This window comes from Felis catus, chromosome B3 (genome assembly GCF_018350175.1).
Source record: "Felis catus isolate Fca126 chromosome B3, F.catus_Fca126_mat1.0, whole genome shotgun sequence".
Classification (NCBI taxonomy): Eukaryota; Metazoa; Chordata; class Mammalia; order Carnivora; family Felidae; genus Felis; species Felis catus.
Genome location: NC_058373.1, coordinates 41,870,435 through 41,894,000, shown reverse-complemented (window position 1 = coordinate 41,894,000; position 23,566 = coordinate 41,870,435). Strand labels below are relative to the sequence as shown.

Genomic DNA, 23,566 nt, shown 5'->3' with positions numbered 1-23,566 from the left:
CTCTGTCATTTCTAGAAGTCTGTAGTAAATGCTTATCGTTCTTTTTTGGCTTCACAGCATCCAAATACTTTCCTAGAGGAATTTCCCATGTGTGAGTCTTAGTAGGGGCACATTCATGCCTGGTTCTTCAGTCTTTCTGTCAGTATTTGATTTACCCTCTAATTCTCCAGTAAACCCATTTGCTGTTTAAATGAGCTATACTTAGAGGAAGTTCACCTGGTGCCAAAGCCACTACATCTCTGCCACTTTAATGCAACAAGTTAATTTCCAACAAATTACTTAACATCTCTGAACTTGAGTTACTTCCCCCGTAAATTGCAGAAAGTAACCGTTAGCTCGCAAGATTGCTATGAGGATCAGCACCTAGCACTGTGCCTGACACATCATTGGTGCTCAATGACTGCTCTTACATAACAAATGACAATGGTGATGATGATGACGATGGGGGACGTGGGCTATGGCTCCTCCTTACATGAACACCTTTCAGGGGTTCACAAAGAGGCACAGTTGCTCCCATCTGATGACAGGTCTTTCAAACTACCTTGAATGGCCTGGTCTCTCAATAATAACTGCCCTTTAGAACTCTCAAAGCTGGCCCCACTTGTGAAGTTGAACAGACCCTTCTAACAAGGAACTTGCTGAAGTCCCCCGGAGACTGATCCAGACCATGATCAAGAGACAACCCTCCTCCATCCCCACTCCCATCTGCAATGCTTTGCAAACGAGACTCTTTGTGGCCTGTGCTGAGGTCCTAGAGCATCCAAGATGGGCATGTTACTTCATGTCCCATGGTGGTCCTTGCAGTCTGGTACCAGGTCAACCAGAACTTTGGCCCAGGCCCCCTGCCTGAGGTAACCCCGTGGCTGCTAGAGACATATATGGGATGGAAAGCCACACTCCGAGATACTCTATTTCAGCAGCGGCTCTTTCCTCTTCCATCCCTTCTTTGAGCTGAGGGGAGCTGTAACGCAGTGTGTCGCCTTTCCTAAGGATTATCCTGAGCCTAGTGTGTTCATGAGAAGTGATTTGCAAGTCTCATCCCAGGCTGCTCTGATTCTAATCTTATACCCAGTCCGAGCAAGAGTCCGATCCCTCTCTTCTGCCCCGCACCCCAAATCCTGGCAACTGGGTGATGCCACCTATGCTGGTTTGTGGGCACTGAAGATAAATGGGCAACTTCAAGGTCAGGGAATCAGCCTGATGTGGCAAGAAACCTCAGCTGTAGCTGACCAGCCCCCCGTTATCTTTCCCCAACTAGAGTATAAGCTGCTGGGAACGGGGAGCCTTCTTACGTTCTTCCTGTCCCCTGGCATTGTGCCTGGAGATGAATCAGGGCTTAGAAATGTTTCAGCGGCTACTCCATTGAGGGAATAGAGCACAGACTGCGGGCCCTGCACACATCACCCCCCTTACCCCCAGAGCCCCAAAGAGTAAATACTGTGGTCAGTGGAGCAATGGGAGGCCGAGGCATCTCTCAGGGCAAGTCAGCCGACAGATGGGAACACCAGCCCTCGATGGCCTGTGTGTTTTTCCAGGTTGCAGAGACAGGACGGGTCCTGTGCCTGACCAGCAGGACACGACCATCCCTGAAACAGAGCTGAGCCCCAGCAAGTCTGCTGCTGCTGGGAAAGCTGGTGCTATCCCAGCTGAGATTTCAGGCCTGCGGTAGTGGGGTCTCAGGTTACACCCCGCTCTCCAGCTCCCCAGCCTTTGACGGGAGCTGCCTTAGGACAGGGCCATCACCACCACCCCATCAGTGCAAGAAATATTTGCCAGAGAGCGTCACCGTCCAGGAGGAGAATGACAACTGAAGATCCACATTTCATTTGTTCCAGGACTATTTTAGCTTAGATAGATTCCTTAATCCTCCCTCCTTCCCAGTAGGCTCAAAGACCTGGAGACTTTCCACACACTCAGTGTCCCTTTTAAGATTAGAAATGGACCTAACGATAACGCCTCCTTGCAATATCCTTCCAAGTGCGTGCCCCAGTATGCACTGCCTGGTGTATTTGCATGTCAGCATCGTGAGGCTGAACAAGAAGATGCTTCGGCCTGGATCGATAGTGGGCATGACTACCACAGCTAACGTTGTACGAAATATTTTATAAATAATCATGGTAAGTAAGCCTCAGGATAACCATATGAGGTGGGAATGCCACTGTCCCCATTTTCAGAGAAGTAAACTGAAGCTCGGGGGCGTTAAGAAACTTCTGAAGTGGCGAGACCAGGATTCAGATTCAAGAGTGCCTAGCTCTAAAGCACAAGTTCTTCACACTCACAGTCTACTGCCTACACGCCTATGATACATCAGTCGCCATGCTCCACACAGGAAACACGGGGACAATGAAGATACCAACTTGATTCCCACGTGTTCAGCCTCGCCAAGGAAACCAATATTAACATATTTTTTTAATTACTTATCACAATGTGACATTTGTAAGCATTAAAAAATAGGTACAGGAGTGGTTCAAAGGATGGTAATTAATTCCATCTATAAGGGAAGAAGACGGATTAGGAAAAGCTTCGCAAAAGGACACTCGAAAAGCCGAAACTTTCTTTGCCTACGGTTCCGTTTCTTTCCTGCTTTGAATGTGTGATCTTTAGCCATCATTCACCCACCCTGGCATCTGTTAACTGAATCATCCAATCATCTGGGCAAGACCCAGGCAAAAGGGGCCGCGTCTCTGAGCCCTTGCTTCACCGGGTCTCCTACATCACCAACACCGGATAAGTTAATGTATGAAAGGACACAAGAGTGCCTCCGTCATTCAGGATCCTGAACTTGGCACTGGCACAGCACAACCGATAACCCTAACCATCCACTCTCATGAGTAACACCATTCAGGCCCCAGGGAAACTTCTCCAACTCTCTTGGCTTTGGGTCTGTGCATCAAAAGGGAATTGTGCCCAAAAGCCATGACCTGTGGGTTGTGCTGCTGAAGCTTTGGAGATGGACCCTTCCCTTCAGAGGGTGGGCAAGCTTTGAACAGTGGACACCATACGGGTAAAGACAGATTAATTAACTTATCGTATTCTCCCTCTCTGATTCGAACACAACAGATTCATGCCCAGTGAAGTATCTTTTCCTAGTAGTGTGAGTGTCCATTTCTTCTGTGTTCTAATGTGCGTTCTAAAGGCACTCAAAAATTAATGCAGTGTTCACAACAGTCATGCATGATGGCTAGAGAATATTTTCTAGTGGGGACCAAATCGTGATACTTTTAGTTTGTTTATTTGCCGGCCTATCTGTAACACACAGGAAGCATGATACTAATTCTTTGTGGTGACCCCAGGCAGACACTGAAAGCGAGAATTGTAAACAGTTTTATTCTTATAAGAGTGTTTTTAAAGATTTAATTATATTTTCAAAAGATTAAATAACTTTTATCTAAATGTTGATTTTTTTAAGCTGATACGAATTTATTATCATTGATACTTTCTCTTTTAATTTCAGTAGATTGCTCTGCTTATTTATTTGCATAAATATTTAGTCACTTGCAAACATTAGATGGGTTCACTCCCCACTCCAGCCACACTCCCTTATCTCCCATGGGACCCTTCCTGGACCAGCAAACAGGGGCTTGGCCAGTGTGGTCTCATCATCAGCCCTGGTTCAGCAGGAAGAATATAAAAGGCTCTCTGGCTAAGGCAGGAAGAGCCTCAGCTGCAAGCCAGTTTAGTTGCTGCTATATATACTTCTCAGTTTCTTGTCTGGCTTTGACCTTGGCCTTCTGACTGTCTCCTGGTACCTAATTATTCACCTGGCTTCCTGGTCTACCTCAACAGATAGCTTCAGGCACTGTCCTCCTGAGCCTGGTCCTCATCAATCTGCTTTGGTGGTCACAATCCCAGCTTCCTCCCCAACAAGTACCCCCCCCAACATCCATTGGCATGGCCTGATGCAGTTCCCTAATACAAATTCATGCTTTATTTTTTTTCATGTGTATTTGTTTTTGAGAGAGAGAGACAGAGTACGAACGGGGGAGGGGCAGAGAGGGAGGGGGACACAGAATCTGAAACAGGCTCCAGGCTCTGAGCTGTCAGCACAGAGCCCAATGCGGAGCTCAAACTCAGGAACTACGAGATCGTGACCTGAGCCAAAGTCGGACTCAACTGACTGAGCCACCCGGGTGCCCCGAAATACAAGATTTAAAGGTAAGCCCTCAGGGCACCTGGGTGGCACAAAGCAAAAGCAAGAGAGGTCATTTCCTAAATGACATAATGGCACTCTCCAGAGTTGAGTTGCAGGGATTCCGCCACCCCTAGAGTCTGCGTGCCTGTCTGAAGACTAAACATTTTCACAGTTCCTTTGGCCCACGGGTTATTTTCTTGCTGGAAAAAAAATGGAAAATCCTCCTTACAGATGGTAAGAAAAATAACTTCAGCTGGACTAATCCAGAGACAAAGATTCTTCTGAAACTGGAGAAGGATAGGGGAGTCAGGGGGAGCAAATATTTACTTTAACTACATGCAGAACGTTTCTTCTGGGTTTCTTCTTATTTGCTCATGCCCAAGAACCCCTAACTAGCTCATTAAAGAGAGGCTGGGTCACCTAGGTCATAGGAGGAGCTGGGTGGTCATAAGCCTGCAGGAGCCCAGGCTCCCAGGGGTCCCCTGTTTGGCCAAGACCATCAGGAGCTGCACCACATAGACCCTGGTTGAGAAGAAGACATATCTTCAGGGGTAACCTCCCTTTACCCAGATGAGCCCCTCCCTAAAGATGGGATTGTCACAAGTCTAAGACTCTATTTGTTATTCATCTTCAAAATGTACTTCTTCTTAATAAGTGCCTTTGACATGAAATTTCAGTTGTTACAATTTGTTTCTTCATATCAGAATGATTTATGTCCATTTCATCAATTTCATAATCCATTTTTTTAATCTGATTTTCTCTCACTTAGCTAAAGGAAAACTAGTTTTATATTGTATGTATCCCATCTATGAGACAAAACTGCAAAAGAAAAGAGGCAACTGATGGAAAACACTGAAAATATCAACAGCTTCAGGTACCATGAAGAGAGATTTCTCCTGTGAGACAGAGGAAATCAACTGGACATGTCACCTATTCTGAGAGCCCATGATGCTTTTCCAGCATGCTTGGAGCTGTGTTGTCAGGGTGACCGTGAATGTTGTTAAGAGTGGGCAACCATCTTCTAGAATTTGTGTCACAGACAGATGGCTTTCACTTGCCAGAATGTTTGGAATTGCCTTGGAAGGGCCCATGCAAGTGACCAGCCTAAGTGTCACTAGCTGCATAGTAAATCGCCCTGTCAACCAGAAAGTGGGTTTGGCCCAGCCTCTCAAGGGTCATTTCACCTCTAATTCAAGATACCTACCTCACAGCCCATGCACTTGAACACAGCCTGGTGAACAGGGGTCACATCCTGATTGTGTATATGAGGAGCATGGGGGAAAGAGCATCAGATGTGGGACTGTGTCCCATCTGATTGGATGATACTTTATATATCTGAAATAAAATTGTATTAATAATACTATTAATACTTCTATAAAATAGTATTGATAATACTAGCCCTATCTACCTCACAGTGGTGAGGATCAAATTGTATAAGATATGGAATAGTACTTTATAAACTACAAAGCACTTCCTGAAAGCAGTGAATATTGTTCAAACAGTCACACGTCCGACGAATGTTTACTGAGCACCTACCATATGCTAGGCACTATCCCCGCATTAAAGTAAAGCATTAAACAAATATTATTATCTTTCTATATGTAAAATTGATTTTCTTTCTGACTTTAAGTTGAATGGTTCTTTGATGTGGCCAGTCTTCAAGATGCTCCCAGGGATCCTTGCCTTTGTTATGGAATACATCCCGACCACCTTGACCCTGACCTAAGGACCAATGGAGTGACCATTGGTCCTAAGTGACCAATGGAGTATAGGAGAAGTGATACTCTGTGACTTCCAAGGTTAGGTCATAAATTACATTACTGCTTCATCCTTGGTCTTCTAGATGAGTTGCCCCAGAGCAAGCCAGCCACCATGTCATGGGGGGCATTTATGAAGCTATGGAGAGGCTTGTGGGAATAAAAGTGGTGCTCTCTCAGAATCCAGTACCAAATCACCAGGCATGCCTTACTTTGGAAGTGAACGCTTCAGGACCAGACAAGCCTTCACATAGCTGCTGTCCAGCTGACGTCTTAATGACAAGCAGATGAGAAGCCCCAAGCCACAGTTGCCCAGCTAGACCACTTCTTAATACCTGACCCGTAAAAACTGTGGCAGGTAAGTATTTCTTCTCGTTTTATTATATTTTGCAGTAATTTGTTATGCAGCAGTATCTAATTAATACTTCATCAAATAATTCTCCTGAAAGGTTAAATGATCTCATAGCATTATAAATTGATATTTGTTGCCTCTCAATCATTACTTGTTTGAGGAACCTTACTCCCATAGCACCAACCATGTAGCCTGTACCATAAGGAATTATTTGTTGGCTGCTGAATTATTGATTTTAGAACCTCTGAGCACAACTATGGCTTACAGGGCAGGGGATAGGTCACAGAAGAGAAATGGTTGGCCAGGACAAAGGCAGACCCACCAAGGCAAGGCAGGTATTTGAGGATGGTCTCAGTGACAGGTAATCCTGGAAGTCCACAGAGGTGGGCTGGCCTAAGGAAAGCTTGGGGGTAACCAGTGGACATCTTGTGGCCTGTCAGAACACAACATTCAGGTGGATCCAGGCTGGAACATCTGGACTGGAGGGAGGAAAATATCAGGTAAGTATAATTTGAAGGAAAGGCAAAGGATGGGTATGGAGACTCCAGGCCAAAACTTCAGACCAAGGCTTTGAGGTAAGGTATGGGGGTCTAGATGGAGGATCCCAATGTCAGAGACTTAGGGAATCAAGGTAGAAAGGGTAAGCAAGTCAGGAGCCCAAACCTGGAGCTCAGGCCCAGGGAGAGCTGAGGGGTGCAGCAAGGTTATCGAAGGACCAGCTGCCAAGCTGACTCAGTAGGTATCCACAGAAGGGCAGCTCCAGGCCCCTGCCATTCTCCCTGTCTAAGATCTAGCTTGGCCCTGAAGCCCAGAACATAGGACAGTGTGCAGAGGAGACAGTTAAAGAGGCTCCTGTCAGGTGAAGTGGAGAGAGAAGAGTGGGCAGACATCAGATTCGTCTGCAGTTTGGGAGAGGGGTCCGGATGATGTGTACTTCTAGATCCCTTTCCTCAGAGTAGAGACAGCCAAGGAGACTTAAAGCAAACCACAAGTTGAAATGCTTGCTTGTTTCAACCTCTGATCCTCCATCAAAACTGTTCTTTTGTTATTTTACTGGTTGGCGGCCAAGTGGACTCTTGTGCTTTCTCTGTGCTCCCTTCTCCCTGGTCACTTTGGGATGGACGGTCAGGTAGATAGATGGATCCAAACATTCAGAGAGCTGAGTGTAGGCAGCAAACTGGCTAAGAAAAGCACATAGGCATGAAGGGGAGTTCCATAGATTCTCAAGGAACTAGGGTGAATGTTCAGCTTCTGACCCCTGACGATCAGCACTCCCCTCTGGGGAATGAGCCAGCCACTGGGGGTCATGGGTGTGCTAGCACACCATCTGCCTTCACAGATCTGGTCCTGACTGTTCAGCCCAGCTTCTTCCTCTAACTGCCCCTCATCCTTCTGCTCCTCCTCCTCTTCCACCTCAGCCACCTTTGGGATTTGACACTTGTTAGGGTGCCCTTGGTTTTGGCTTTGACCACCTCCCACTAAGATTCTTCATCCTCAACCTGACAAAACATCCTTGAGCTGCTGCCCTAAGGAACACCCCTCCCTCCGCTCACCTGCATTGGACCTTCTTAGCCGGACCATCTTGCCTTCCTGCTGGTAGAGCTCCCACCATACCCACCTCAAAGATATCTGGCTCCTAAGTCTGAATTCATCTTGATTTGGGATAGGGGACTGAAATACAGTCCTTCCATATCAAAATCAGGAGAAGCTGTCTCTCCATAACCATACCTTCACAGTTTTCCTTTTGTAGTCCCTGGGCTTCTGGGGCAATAGACCATGTCCCCAAAATAGGTGGCAGTGAAAATCGAGTGGTGACACCAGATTGTGAGAGTCTGGTGGGAGACCAAAGCAGGAAACTTCACTGACAAAGAAGGACCTAGCGTAGGAGCTCTGGGGATAAATGAACAGAAACAAAATACAGAGCAAGCAAAGTAAGGCTCTCACTTCTCCAAATATCCTTGCTTTCTCCTGAAGCTGGATACTCAAACCACAAACATATAACACAATGTGAGATGTCAAGCTTAAATGTAAACTCCCTCCTAACACTGTAGAAACTACCTGTGGTTTTGAAGCATCTCCTCGTTTTTCAAATATGTCAAAGACACACATTTTCCAGGCATTCATCCCAAAAGTAAACTCTCCAAAAAAAAAAGTTTATCACCCAAAAAGTAGGTGGATTGATGCTGTGCTCTTCCATATCAATCTCTGCCCAATCCCACCCTCTACACACAATGTTCAGGTCCCAGGAGGGTCTTTCTATAGCAATTTCTCAACACAATGTTCACCATTGCTCGCTTAACTGGCTTAACTTTTTATTCCTTGCTTGAGCTGTAAGAATTGTTACTACTGAAATGTTTCTGAATTAAATCAAATCGGGCTCCAATACCTGATTAAACTAACCTCAGTGTGAAAGCCCATGTTGGTCATGGGGGGGGGGGGGGGCTCCCTTGTCCCTTCCCTGAGGTTTTCATGATCCATGAGAAAATAGGAGCAAGTTCTCTGGTTGTGGTCAGTTAGAATCCCTGGTCCAAGCCTGTGGGGACTGCGCCACAAATATACCCATGACCACCATACCAAGCTCAGCCACGGAACGGAAGCCAAAGCTCCATAGGTATGGTCCTTAAGCATCCACCAGCCCACCCTGGGTTCCTGCCACCCTCAGGAATGAAGGTCTCCTGTCCTCTTTCCCACCCAAGCCCCAAGCCTGATCCCTTCTCCTCTAGGACAATCAAGCCTTTCTCCTAGCTGGGCCTAGACTTTACAGAAAAAAAAAAAAGCTCTGATGCTTTTCCTCTCCTTCCTGCAATCACAGGCACAAAAAGCTGTCCATTACCAGCCCTCCACCCCATTCCGCAGGGCAAGTTGTGCAGGACTCGAAACCAGGAAGGCTGGTGCCCTGCACATGAGGCTCAGGGAGGATTACCTCTCTTCTTCTGCTGATGAGCCTGCAGCAGCAAGAAGGACAAAACCCTCATTTTTCAATAACTTGATTATTAATTTATCTTCACCTAAACACATTTCATGTTCTTGATTCTAAAATAATCTACTTTTGGGATGCCTGAGTGGCTCAGTCAGTTAAGCGTCCAACCCCTGGTTTTGGCTCAGGTCATGATCTCATGGTCCATGAGTTCGAGCCCCTGGTTGGGTTCTGCTCTGACAGTGCAGAGCCTGCTTGGGATTCCCTTTCTCTCCCTCTCTCTCTGCCCCTTCCCTGCTCGTTCTCTCTCTCTCCCTCCCTCCCTCCCTCCATCCCTCTCTCTGTCTCTTTCAATAAATAAATAAACTTTAAAAAAGAAGAAGAAGAAAAGGCTTTGAAAAAATAAAATAATCTAGGTTTTTTTGGAGAAATCCAATGTAATAGAACTCATTCATGTCCAGGCACCCAACAGGGGCTCCAGACAGCTTTGCCTATGAGTACTGAAAGATTGTGTGAAATCCACCTTGCATTTCCTTAAGAGAGAGAGAGAGGAAGGGAGGGGAAGGGTGAGGGAAGGGGGAGGGGGAGGGGGAGAGAGAACATGTGCCTAAAAAGGGCAGAGGGAGAGAGAATCTTAAGTAGGCTTCACGATCAGCACCTGAGCAGAATTCAAGCGTCGGATGCTTAAAACAACTGAGCCACCCAGGCACCCCTCCACCTTGCTTTTTTCAGCTGCCATCTGGCTTGTTACAATCTTGGAAACTAAGGTAAGGCTCCAAAAAGACTACACTCAGGGACTGGTTCATCCCATGGGTCAACATGCCTCACTAAGGATTTGTCTATTTTATTTGTTGAAACGATTTGTTGTGTGTTAGGTCCTGTTGAAGATTATAAGAAAAAGATGACATGGCCCCTACTCCCACGACTTTGATTTTCTCATTGGGAAGGTATGCACCCGTGAGAAAGTTTCAGCTTAATAATAGTATAAAATAACAATGAAAGTAATGTCACAAGACAATTTAGCCCAACTCATTGATTTCTTGCAGTGATCCTGAGTGGTATTATGACCTCCTGTTTTGTAGATGAGGAAACTGAGGTTCAGAAAAGGGATCCTGTCCTCCCATAAACTGTGCTTCTGGTGGTGTAAGCTAACATGGGACCAGAGGAGCTGTTACACCCCCCCCCTCCGCCACCCCCACTCATCGCTAGCTTGCTCCCCACCTTCCCTGGCCTGCAAACTTCCCAACACATATACACACAACCTGGCTCTACCTTATGGTGCAACTGACTCTGCAATAGTCTATAAAAGTTTTATTGTTCCTTCTTTTAGAAAGTTGCTGGATCTCCCCAGCACTTGTAAATAATAGGGCACTGCCACCCCTGCCCCCACCCCGTCCCTAACCACAGGCACCCAGTGAGGATGAGGAAAATGGTCAGGGGAATCAGCGATCACAGACCTCCACCTGTAGGTTGTCCCGTGTGTTCCCACCTGTCAAAGAGAATATTCCCGCTATTTCTCCTCCTCAGGCTCTAGCCCACGTCCATCCCTCCTGGAGAACCCTCCCTTCAAATTATGCTTGTCCACTGCACCCCACTGACAAGAACTTAGTCGAGATATTACCTCTCCGTCAATCCTTCCTCAGTTTCGTCCCTCCGTATGCTAGCATGCCAGTCTCGGAAACACCAGCATCGTTTGAAGGCACACTTCACCATCTGCTTCTTATTATAGTCATTTCTGGATTTGCTATCGGGGATTGAAGTCAGAGCTCTGAATCTGTGTCCAACCTCTGCCACCTATGACCTGTGCAAAATTGGGAAACTGAGCCAAAAGAAATTCACCCATAAAATGGGTTTTCTTGACGATGAAATGAGATAATAAGGAGAAAAGCATTTTGTGAATGATAAGAGGCTTCACTTGTGCCCTGCTTAACCACTCTCTGCCCCAATTTGCAAATTCATAAAAATGAGTAGTAGTAACAGTGTGTCCCTTTGGGATGCGCAGCAAGGATTAAATGGGCTCACGTACGTAAAGCACACTGAGCACAGTTCCCTGCCTCCATCTCTGACCCACACATGATATCAGCAGGGCTGGGACCACAAACCCAGCAATATGCTCTTTACTCAGACCACGAGGTTGTGCAGGATTCAGGACGCCTTTGCAAACACTCGTCCACAAGGCTGACTTTTGGAATCTGGGCAGGAATTCCAATGCTCTGTAATAATCATCATCATCATAAACAGTTGGTGGTCCCTGAGTCTAGGAAATTAGTTTTTAGGGGCCAGGTCTGGCTGCGACGGAACGTGCCCTCACCCTCAGAGGAGGGACTGCAGAGCACGTGTGCCTATAAAACCACAGCTGATCCTCAGTGTGAGATGAAAGAGCCGCCATCCTGCATGTCTGGCCGCTGCATCAGAGCCAGAAATGCCCCTCAAATGGCAGTTCGTAGAGCATTGGCCTTGGTCCTCCACAAGCACTGTTATCTCCGAAGTGCTTCAGTACGAATTTGGCACAGAGTGAATAAATCAGTTTAGACTTTGGGTCGAGGATCTGTATGTGAGATGGAAAAGAAATCAGAGACTACCGAGCTAGAAGGGGCCAGTTTGGACCACGGTCCTTGCTGAGAACCTCCAAGCCAAGCCCCTCTGCCTTCCTCAACAGCCTCCCCACTTTTCAGGGGGAGGGGTCCACAGCCCTTCAGCACCCTGTGTCCCTAACCCTCTAGCCACAGTTGATATGACCAAGAGTGGGCCAGGCCAGGTCAATCAGATACTCTTCTTGGAATTCTGGAGTTGGAAATCAGACACGCTGGTGGGTTTCTTTGGGGACCTTTGCCAAGGTCACTTCTATGGATAGAAGAGAGAGCGGAAGGCAGACAAGAGAGAAGAGTATTGGGAACTTGGACCTGTTTCCAGGGAGGCAGCCCTATGCGAGGAGGATCGCAAAAGTCACTCACCAGAGACTTTCAACTTCTTTTGCCTCATTGCTTTAGTTAATTAACACAGTGTCTTGCATGCAGTTGCTGCTGAATAAAAGCTTGTTGACACTTGAATTAATAACCAAAAACAGGTGAAAACCTAGTCACAGTGTCGATCTGGGGGAGAAACAAAGAGGCCCTGAGCTGCTCAAAATCAGGAGCCAGGTTTATCTGCAGTTCAAAAACAGGAAACGACTCATCAGAATAGTGGTTACCCTTAGAGAGTATGTAGAAGGGACACAAGGGGCTTCAGGAATGTTCTGATTCTCATTCTGGGTGCTGGCTACACAGGTCTGTTGAGTTTGGGAGACTTCAGTGAGCCGTATGTTTGCGACGTATGCACAGCTCTGTATGTGTGGTACGTGTCGATAAAAAATTTCTAAATAAAACAAATAAGGGTCAGGTCTTAACTCATCCCCAGAGCCTACCTGATGCAGTGCTGGTAGGAGTTCAAGGATCCACCTCCCTAGCATTTCCATACACGTGATATCTGGTTAAAATAACTAACCGAAGCAGCCTGGAAAAGCTTAGGAATCCGAGGGCCAAGTCCCAGAAGAGCAGCCTTGTTCTGGAAAGAGTTCGGGGTGGAGAAGGGCTCATTGCTAGGAGACCAACCCCGAATGGTGTAATAACATTGTGTTTGGGCTAACGTTTTATACACAGACCAACGGACGTATGGGTGTGAGCATATGTTCACATGCCTTGGACCTTTTGATAAATTCAGAACAATTATATAAGTCAATCTTACTGAAACTTTCTACATGGCAGGGACTTGTGGTTTACATTCCTTAAATAGTTCAATGATCACAACAACCCGATGAAGTGAGCATTGCTATTTATCCTCATTTTTCAGATGAGGGAACTGAGGCACAGAGAAGTTTTAGTGACGTGACTAATGTCAGAAAGCAAATAAATGACAAAATCAGGTTGGTCTGATTCCAAAACTTATATATTTTTTAAATGTTTATTTTGAGAGAGAGAGAGAGTGCATGAGCACATGGGGGAGGGGCAGAGAGAGAGAGAATCCCAAACAGGCTCCATGCAGTCAGCACAGAGCCCAACGTGGGGCTCAACCTCTCGAACCGTGAGATCATGACCTGAACCAAGATAGAATTGGACGCTCAACCAACTGGGCCACCCAGTCGCCCCCAAAACCTATATTTTTAAAAAAGAATACTTCCCAGCCCCCAAAAAAGTTATAAACAGAGGTTTGTACACTTGACTTCTCCATGTAAAATGTAAATACTCAGTTTCATTCATCAGTGGTTTACACTGAAGGCACATCTGGTAGCAAGACAAGTGAGCTTGTTTGTTTCAAGGGGTAAATAGGAAATCATTGATTTGCTGGTCATTTTTCCATATGTGAAAGTTGGAAGGGAAGCAATAGATGCAGCAGTTCTGTAATCATACTTCTCCCAACAATTTTATGAGGTGGGTATTTTTATCTCTAGTGTGCAGAAGAAAGTGAGGCGGGAAGAGATGAAGGACCTTCATCCCCGTTCAGACTCTTGCCTGGATTACTCCAAAGCCCAAGAAGGCATTTTTACTCCCAAATATGGCAGCCTACATCCTTGTGTTGGCCTCTTAACTGGACCCTCTAGACTGTTGGATTGGACAGGAGGACTCATGCGTGGCCTGGCCTTGTGCTAGATCAGGTGTGCTCAGTGACTGGGCTGTTACTTCTCAGGACTTCTATTTGTCCCTTAGCAATACCAGGGCACCCAGGCCCAATAGCTCAGCAAGCACCAAGAAAAAGTGATCATGCCAAGGAGCACACCCACAATGGGTTCCCTGGAAAGGAGGAACCCAGAGAGCACCACCAACACTCATGCCTTGGAGGAATTTGGCTGATGACTAAAAAGTCACAAGCCATGCCAGCTTCCCCAGAGAAGAGAAGGACGTTAAGTAACAGCTTCCCCGCTAACAGCTCACCTGGGAAAAGTACATCATTTCCAGCTATGAGCTCACCATCCTTGCTCGGACTTCAAGGCTGACAGAGAGTGAGTGGAGGTGAAAACAAGCTATGGTGAGCTTTGCTTTCTCTCTTTCCTTAGCTGAGAAGATTCTGGCTGTGGGCTTTCCTGTTGCTGTTAATGCTATGTAACTGCAAGATATTGTGACTGCTACTCTTTTAATTCACACATGGGACATTCGTTCACTCAATAAACATATGTTGTGGGCCTATTTCCATCAAACATTAGGAGGCGTGATGCAGTCTGGCAGTCAAGAAAGGGAATTCTGTGGCGGTCTGAAATGGGTTCAAGTCCTAACCTTGTTCAGGCCCTGTCCAGTGAGAGTCTGCTGCTGTTATTACTCGTGTGATTACTCAGTGGAAGCTGGGTGCTTGTCAGGAGAGGGAGAGTACTCAAGGAGTGTTCCTGCTAGGAGAGGCATTAAGACAAGTACACAAATAGCCCACGATTGTGAAATAGGAAACATGCAGAATATGACAAGTAACCTAATAGGCAACTGAGAATTGTAAGCAGTGTCTCTTTCAAAATTGTTCCTTGGGGAGGCCTCATATTTACATATAAAGCATTGTTGCTGAGAGTTAAAGGAGCTTCTTAACATTTATTAATTTATCATTATAATACAAGTAAAACATTTTTTACTCTTTTTTAAAGTCATGTCTACCCTCAACGTGGAGCTCTAATTCACAACCCCAAGATCAAGAGTCACATGCTCTACTGACTAAGCCAGCCAGGCATCCTCATATTCATTTTTTAACTGTGGAAAGTACAGAAAGCATTTCAGAAATGTCTCAAAATTCCATCATCGAAGCAACTATAGTCAATATTGTGCATATGTTCTTTTGAGTTTTTTCCAGAAGTATTTTTGAACTCCACATTTGGAACCTCTATTCCCTTAGACTCTGTAGCACATTCTTTTGACTTTGCCTAGTGAGACAGATCTTTATCCTTTGAAGGTAGGTTGTATGTTAGAAACATTCACAAGTCGTCAGGAACCAGGTGTGGCAAATTTGATGTGATCAAGCCAAGGGCACGTTGCTTTGGGTCCAAACACAAGATGATAGAGTAATGAAACTAATTTTATTGGGTGGCTTGTCAAATAGCTCTAATGACAGTTCCAGTGAGTTGCTTGAAATTTCACTTTGCATAAGCAGCGACTTAGAAATAAAAGGTCTCCAGGGCACCTGGGTGTTTCAGTCAGTTAAGCATCCAACTTCAACTCAGGTCATGATCTTGTGGTTCATGGGTTCAAGCCCTGCATTGGGTTCTGTGCTGACAGCTCAGAGCCTGGAGCCTGTTTCAGATTCTGTGTCTCCCTCTCTCTCTTCCCCTCCCCCATTCGTGCTCTGCCTCTCTCTGTCTCAAAAATAAATAAACGTTAAAAAAATTTTTTTTTTAATAAATAAATAAAATAAATAAATAAATAAAAAGATTTCAGGGCCAGAATGCTGAGTTGTTCATTTTTAACTTCTGGGCGCCCGAAGTTAAAAATGTTATTCCTGACAAGTAATAGGCACTTAAAAACAGTCGGGTACCATGAAGGAGATCAACCACTTTATGTTTTAATTGATTGTTAATTGCTGTGTGGCTTTGGCTAGCATTCCTTCCTCTAGGAGACTCAAGAGATTATAAACCCTCCAGAATTTTCCATAATATACTCAAGAATATATTTTGAAAGAAGAGCAAAGGGGAAATAAGAGATTGTTAACACTTTAATTATTCAATTCATAAAAATGTTCCAGTTATAAAATTAAACCTTAAATATATGGCTATACTCCCTTTTGACCACCATATTCAATCCTATCCACCCCCCCCAACTCCTTAGAGGAAATGAATTCAGTTATCATATTGATACGCACTAGCCAATTATTGTATGTTTGTGTATGTGTGTATATATATATGACATATATAAAGCATACGTATCATTTTTTACTAAATTGTATCACTATATGTATGATTATCACTATAATCATACATATATTTTACTATATATATTTGCATATAATACATACATATTTACATATAATACATACATATTTTACTAAATTGTATCCCTATATGTATGATTTTCACTATGTATGTATCACTATATGTGTGATTCACATATGTATGATTTTTCAGTCAAGTAAATTAAAACTGACTTCTTTAAGGGGGACAAGACCCATTTACATATTTAAGTGCCGGTTCACTTCCTTTGAAAATAAGCTCTTGATGTCACAGGACTCCCATAGCCCTTCCATGGCATTTGGGAGAATTCAGAGGAGCCAGAGAAGCCAGCAGATGCACAGAAGAACTTCCCCACGGGCTAGCCCTCGAATTTATCAGCGCAGCACCTCACATGTGACAGTGGCACTGAGGAATGTGGTGGATAACATGAACTGATGTCAAACTCCAGGATTAGACATCTCCTAAGAGATTCCCTTTATCCTTCATGACCCATGATGCATCTGTCCTCCACAAAGGTATCTGGCTCCTTGAGAACATATTTCTATTTCCAGCTTGTACCACCTTTAGGGGCTAATGAATTCAATAAACTATATCTGCATTGAGAAAGAGGTTTGCATCCCTACCATTATCATCTGAACTAAAACAGCTGGACTTTGTCTCTTCACATATTTTCGTGGATAGCAAAAGAGGATTTTGCTTCAGGAAAATGTGGGCTGAGATTCTCGTATTCCCTCTATCTAGCACAAACAGTAGAGGGTGAAATGGAAGCTGGGAGCCAGGAATAGAGTCATTATAACTCAGCTGGCTGGCATCTAGATAGACAGATCCAGTGGTTTCTCTCCAACCTCTTCCCAAGGCAGATGTCACACGTCTCAGCTAGCATCTGTAGCAGCCCCACAGTTTGGGGAGGAACAAGGAACAGAGCTGGAAATGAAATGGCTCCTGTAAGAAAAGCCTCCCTTGGGTGGTATTTTAGGACATGAGCTCAGGCTGCCTTGTCCTCAGTCATCTTGCTAGCATTTAAGCAGCCCCTTGGGTCACAGATCATGGCAGGTGCTGGGAAGGAAAGAAGGCCATGCTAAAAATAACCAGCCTCTTCTGGAACTCTGCCTGCTGCTGGGAGCTCCCTCCTCAGGCGGCAGCACCTCAGAAAAAGAGCAGAGTTTCCTCCACCTCAAGCAGTAGGAAAGGCCTGGCTCTTTCCTCCTCTGCAGTCATTGATGTGGAAATGGTCCTCCGGAGAAAATACCCTCAAAGAAGCATTTCTACTGAGAAATCGCAATTTCGATTAAAGCAAGAAAACGGGCTCTCTGAAGGAGAAGCCAGGGTCCCAGTAGAAAGTGCTGACGGAGAAGGGTTTTGCTAGACCGCCAAGAAAGGGTCTTTACGAAAACAAGGAAGTCCACTGCTTATTTTCAGTAACCTGGGCCCACCCATAGGCCTCCAACCCAAATAATCGCCACTGAAAATTGAGCTGTTGGCAGTGGTCTGGCAAAGTCGCAGGAACAAAGTTCTAGAAATCCCAGGTTTGCGCATGCCGAACACAGCGGTCCTCCGAGAGCCTGGATGGGTGGTAGCTAGATGTCAGCTAGAGCGTGAGGCTCAGGCTAGCCCACGTCCACGGGCATTTCTGTGTCAGGTTTCACATCTGCAGAGCAAGAGTGGGGTTCTGCCTGCCACTCAGGAGGCTTCAAAGGTCACTTTCACATATGTTCCTGTTAAGGACATCAGTGGAAACTTGAGAACCAAGTATAAAAATATAAAAATGAACAGGTGGCATCCAATGCGAAAAGAATGCGGGGTTTGCCGGGAAGTAATGATTAAAACCATTCCAAAGCTTAAATGTGGCCCCCGAGGCTGGCTCAAGTCTCTGGACTGCAAAGTCTGTGGACGTTTTCATTTCTGCACAGTCTGGGCCTTGAGGAAGCTGCTATGCTGGCCTCATATCTTGTCTTCGTTTTCCCCCAAACATACTACCTGGATTGATTGGTGGCTCATTCTTTCGCCAACCCGACGGTTTTAGCAGGTATAGATTTCTTTCTTTCTTTTTTTTTTTTTTTTTTAGCAGGTGTAGATTTCTAACAATTGCCTCAAACTCTCCCTTGAAGCTACTAGGAACAAAATTAATGTACCTGCCTTTCTCTCTTCATGAAGATGTCCTTCTTTTCCCATCTTGAGCCATAAACATAGAGAAAGGTCTCATTGGTCCAAACACGCTTTCTCACCAGGTTATCCCAATAGCCGAGGGCGGTGGGGTTTAGGAACCGGGGTGGTAGTACAGAGATGGCCTGTACAAGGTAAGACACCCTTTCAGTCCCAGCCTCATTACTGTCACTTTTTCACCATGTTCGTATGGATAAATGACTTCTGGTGGTCCTGAGTTCTCTCCTCCTCACCTTATAATGTGTTACTTTTCAATATGAAATCAAATATTAATATAAACACGACTGCAGAAGGGTTAATGGAAAGAACACCGTTGCTGGGAGCTGGGACATCCACGTTCCTATCCTTGCACTCCCACCTCCCAGCTAGGTGATCTGGAGCCAGCCACTGCCCTTGGCATTCCAATCTCTAGAGGGGGAATAACAGTCCTCATCCTGATGCTGTCACAAATTGTAAGGAGAAGGTAATAAACTTGAAAGTGCTTTTTAAACCGTACGTCCTTAGGGACTATGGCCACTCTTGAGGCTGCTAAATTCCACAAGTCAGGCTTGATTAAACCTATACGTAGCTGCTGCTGTCGTAAGAAGAGATTTGTCAGGCAGGAAAAGCCATATGCCTCTTTTCATACTAGGAGAACCATTTTGCCCGTGCCAACCCTCCAGGTCGCAAGCACACTCGGGTGACTCGCAGCGGGATATGGGACCGGCCGTGTGTCGCTGAACAATGGAGGAAGGCATCCACATAGCCTCAAGACTTTTCTCAAGGCTCTGAACCCTTCCTGGAAACAGAGCCTATTTTCGTTGGATCCTTGGTGGTAGCATCACAAGCCCTTGAGAAAGAAAACTCCCTTGTGTACGAGGAGAACATGCTGTATCTTGTTCCGTGAGACAGTGAGCCATGAGCATAATAACACGCTGCATTCCAAAACCCAGTGGAAGAAGCAATTGTCTCTAGGTTTAATTATAGATTCTTCACTTTCCCTTAATTGCTTGAGTCAGCACTGTTGACTCCGGGGCAGTCACCATACACAGGTAGAGCTATTGCTGTCGAACAAGGTGCGACTATCAGGTAATGAGGTTTTCGGTTGGTTTGGTTTTTTAAACAAACAAACCCTCACGTACATATTCAGGTAAGTGCTCCTGTTAAAGGTGTCGCTGATGTAACATAAGCTTTGCTTATGTTAACTCTCTTTTCTAACCAAATATTGGGAAATGTAGTGTGGCCGGTATGGGTGCTCTTGTGGGAGTAAAGGGACAGTATTTTTAATACTAGAGCTCTCCTAGAAAACCTGAGATATGTGATCCTCATAGCTATAGGAGGCACAGACAGCATCTGGGACAATGATAGTAACCCTGTTGGAAATATACATTAAGTGACCCCTAGAGAGAGGGTTTTATCCTCAACATACAGATTTCCCTGGAGGAAAAGATCCACGTCTCCTATTCACCATCCGTGATCCCATAAACTCTAGTTAAATGCCTTGCATACCACAAGCATTCAATATACATTTGAAGGACGTCTGTCCTACCCTGTCACAATACTTACATTTATTCTTCAGAAAATAAACCATCGAGCCCATGTTTTCAATAGAAATAAATCTTTGGAGACTAGTTTTGATATCTTCCCTTCCCAGTCCTGTTTCTCCTGCTTACCTGTAGCCATTGAATAGTCATTCAACAAACATTGATTGAGAAATGACTGGATACTAAGCACTGGAGAAATCTGGAAATTCCACAGACATTCTTAGTGTTCACAGAGAACCTCAGGGCCAAGGTGTTGTGCAGGCTTCTGCAACGCCATGATTTGGTCAGCTTTTTACTTTCAAAGAACACAGACTCTCTCATGTTACCCCAGGAAAGAAAGGGAGTTATTATAAGGACACTCGGAACTGAAATATGATCATATTCTCCCAGTCTCTCTCTCTCAATGGTGCTTCTGTTTATCTTGATATGTCTACTCCATTCCTTCTCCATAACCAGACTTCTCTGCTTCCTCAAAATTTAGATGATGCATGACCTATTGTAGTATATTAGTCAAGAGAAGCTAGTTATGCTTCAGTGAAAACAGCCCCCATCTCAGTGACCTAAAATAGCAAAGGTTTATGTCTCACTCGAGCACTTGCTCACCAAGGGTTAGTTGGGAGAGGGGGGAGCTCCTCTTATCACAGCCACTTGGGAACCTAGAATGACAGAGCAGCAATAATCTTGAAAAGGGAACATGAGGAGGCATGTGCTCTTAAAGTGTCCACCATACGTCACTTCCACTCACATTTCCTTGGCCAAAGCAAGTCAATGACCACAACTAACTTAATTGAGTGGGGATGTGCAATCCTACCAAGGCCCTGATTGGAGAGAAAGCCAAAATATGTATAAATACCCTTAATCACCCTCGTACAAGGCATCTTCAGCCCAAGACTGCAAACCCCTTTTGTTTCAGCAGCCACAGCTAATGATTCATATTTTCCATGTTCCTTCATTCAAACTGCAGTGAGAGAAAAGCTGAGTGGCCCAGTCCGTCTTGGCCTGACAGGCTGCAACCTATGTCCCTGGTTAGCCCATGGATCTGTCCTTAAGTTATGGCCAATCATCTGGGGACAGGCGTATGCACTGTCTGTCCAGCCCACGCCCATGGCTGTCCAGCCCACACCTCTTAATCCTCTCCAGCCACCAGAAGATCTGTCCAGTGTGGAAGAAATTGTTGTTTGAGTTAAGTCATGATGTTTGCTTGTCCTAGCCCTCGGTGGCAGGTCATAGACGGTGCGGTCCATCAAGCTAGGTGGGGTCTGGCCATGAGCCTATTTATGGGACAAACTCAACGGTGGTGAGATGGAAATGAGGGAGCCCAGGGACCTGCTACGTTAACCCATCAGTGTAGGATCAATGATGACGCACTAAAGGATTTAAAAAATTGGCTCTATGCAGCTCTTTTTCCACCCTTGGACACCACAATCTTCCTCCTCTGAATATGGACCTAGGTGGGAGGAGCAGAGAGGGTAACAGAACTGGATGACTTCAACCCACATGAGAAGACCTGAACATGTGAACCTGAAATTCAAGTCCCATATTCCCCCATCTATCTTTCCAGTCTCATGTCGCAGTCTCGTGTTCACCCCCAAATAAGCCTACTATCCAACCACCATCAAACATTCCTTTTTCTTCCCTTGGCTCCTCCAATACCCTCCTCTCTGACTGCTACCCTTCCTCTAAAATCAGTCTAAAAATCACCACTTTCCAGAAAAGTGTTTTTTGTGTCTGCCATGACCTGGTCACTTCTAGGTCTTCCTCTTCTGAATTCTAAAACCTCTGCTCATGCTGAACACCCGGAGGACACGGACAGGCCGGATTCACTTTGGGATCCCAGAGCTTAGTGCCTGCCTAGTATGTAGCAGTTGCTCACCGATGGGGTGTTTAATGAACGGTCTGTAGCATTGGACATTTAAGGAAACTTTAACAAGTTCCTCTGCTATATTAGGCACAGTGGAGAAAAGTTAGTAATATATGATCTCTCCAGGAGTTTCTCTAGTTCAGTTGCCTAGTTTCACAGATGAGAACATTGAGGCCAAGAGAGGAGGAATGATTTGCCCTTTGCCACCCAAGCAGCCACTATCTACTGAGCTCTTTGCTATGTGCTAGAAAAAAAAAAAAATGCTTTTCACTCTTTATCTCATTTTCACCCTTGGAACAACCCTAGGAAGACTTTTTATACCTACTTTCCAGAAGAGAAAACTGAGGCTCAAAGAGATTGTAACCTGGCTAAGGCCACATTGCAAGAAGGTAGCCAGGCCGGGTTTGGATCCTAGAGTCTGACTCCCGAGACTCTTGCCTCCTATGCAGAGCTCCAAGGTAGGGAGTCAGCTCCTTATGGTCCATGCATCTGTATATTTCCCAGAGGCCTTGAACTTTTCTGTGTTCCAGTGGCTGGGTTGACACATGGTGATTTAAGGGTTGTGGTGCATTTTTGTGCCACACGGCTCCTATGTACACAGGTCTAACATTCTGACCATTAGGTCAGGGTATTTTTTCCTGCCTGGGCAGTTGGGCTAGTGGAAGAAACCTGATAAAATCCTGGAGAGGAACTTGATCATTCTCTGAAGGACTTACAAGTTGTTTGGCCTGCCTAATCTGCTCAGGCACCGTCTGGGGAATATTCGGTATCCATGTAGTACAGGTTGTGAATTGCTCCGTGGGGACTGTTAACAAGACCCTCACCAACTCCATCACAGCCAGTCTCAGACAGGGCCCTGGGGCAGCCCCCTTTCCTCCTCTCCCACCAAAGCTCTGAAAAGAACAGGCTTTTCCCCCTTGGGAGCTGGGAGGTGTAGGAGATGGAGAGGAAATCCTCCTGCCTCCAAGCAGAGATCACTCTACAGAGCTGGATCTGGTCCCTCCTCAGGGATATGGCTGTGGGTACAAGGACTTCGCTAGGACACTCAGCCCACGTGTCGGCAACCTGGTGTCTGAGCACCTAAACATGGAAAGAGGCTGACACCCTAAAATCAGTGCAAGAAGAATGACAAAAAGCTAGATCTGGAGGCATCTCAGGGATCATCTCCCCCCCCCCCCCCCCCCCCCCGATATGAAAAGATGAGGAAACTGCAGCACTGAAGCTACTTGTCAAGGTCACACAGCTGCTGGTGATGGAGAACCAAGACCAAGGCGGCCGAGTCTAAACTCAATGTTCTTTCCGCTTAAACTCCCAACCACCCACCTACACACCGACTCACGCCTTCCTACCCTTGGCCATAGCACCGCACACAGGCGCACGCACAACTAAGCCAACTGAGTCCTGTGTCCCTGAAGTCTTTGACTGCCCCTCCCCTGGGAAGAAGGACACACAGAAGACAGATTCGCAGACGCCCTGACCCGCACCAGCAGGCAAGTCTCGGGAGCGGCCCCCGGGCCTTCCTCTCCACTCTCCTTTTCTGTGCACCAGTTGAGTTTCCGAGAAAGGGAGGGTCCAGATAACACCTGGCGAGCTGAGAGCCGCCAGGGAAGCACGGGGCCGGCGCGGGTGCGGGGAACTCGCAGGCCGGGCCCCGCGCGGCCGCTGCTCCGGGGGCCCCCGGGGCGGGATGCTGAGAGCGCCGGGGTCTGGCGTCTCCCCGGGGCCACGCGTGCCCACTACCTGACCCACGCTCCCCCGGCCTCCTGGGGCTCTGGCGGGCCCGGCTCGGGACCCCGACGGCAGGGCACGGGCTCCGGGAGGAGGGGGCGCGGAGGGCACAGGGCACAGGTCAGGGCCCCGGCCCGGCTCGGCCCCAGCGAGGCCTGGACGCCCTCTCCCTGGCGCGCAGGTTTGGGAACAGGGCGGCCTCGCCCGGCCGCCGCCTCGGCGGCTCCGGTCCCCATATATA

At 46.3% G+C, this 23,566-nt stretch overlaps 1 long non-coding RNA gene across 1 annotated transcript; it reads left to right on the top strand.

The window, feature by feature from the left end:
• The first annotated feature begins 4,019 nt into the window (after positions 1-4,019).
• On the top strand, positions 4,020-14,317 carry LOC123385902. The gene is made up of 2 exons (XR_006599157.1): positions 4,020-6,247; positions 13,585-14,317. It is a non-coding gene; the product is annotated as an uncharacterized LOC123385902 (long non-coding RNA).
• Positions 14,318-23,566: the final 9,249 nt, after the last annotated feature.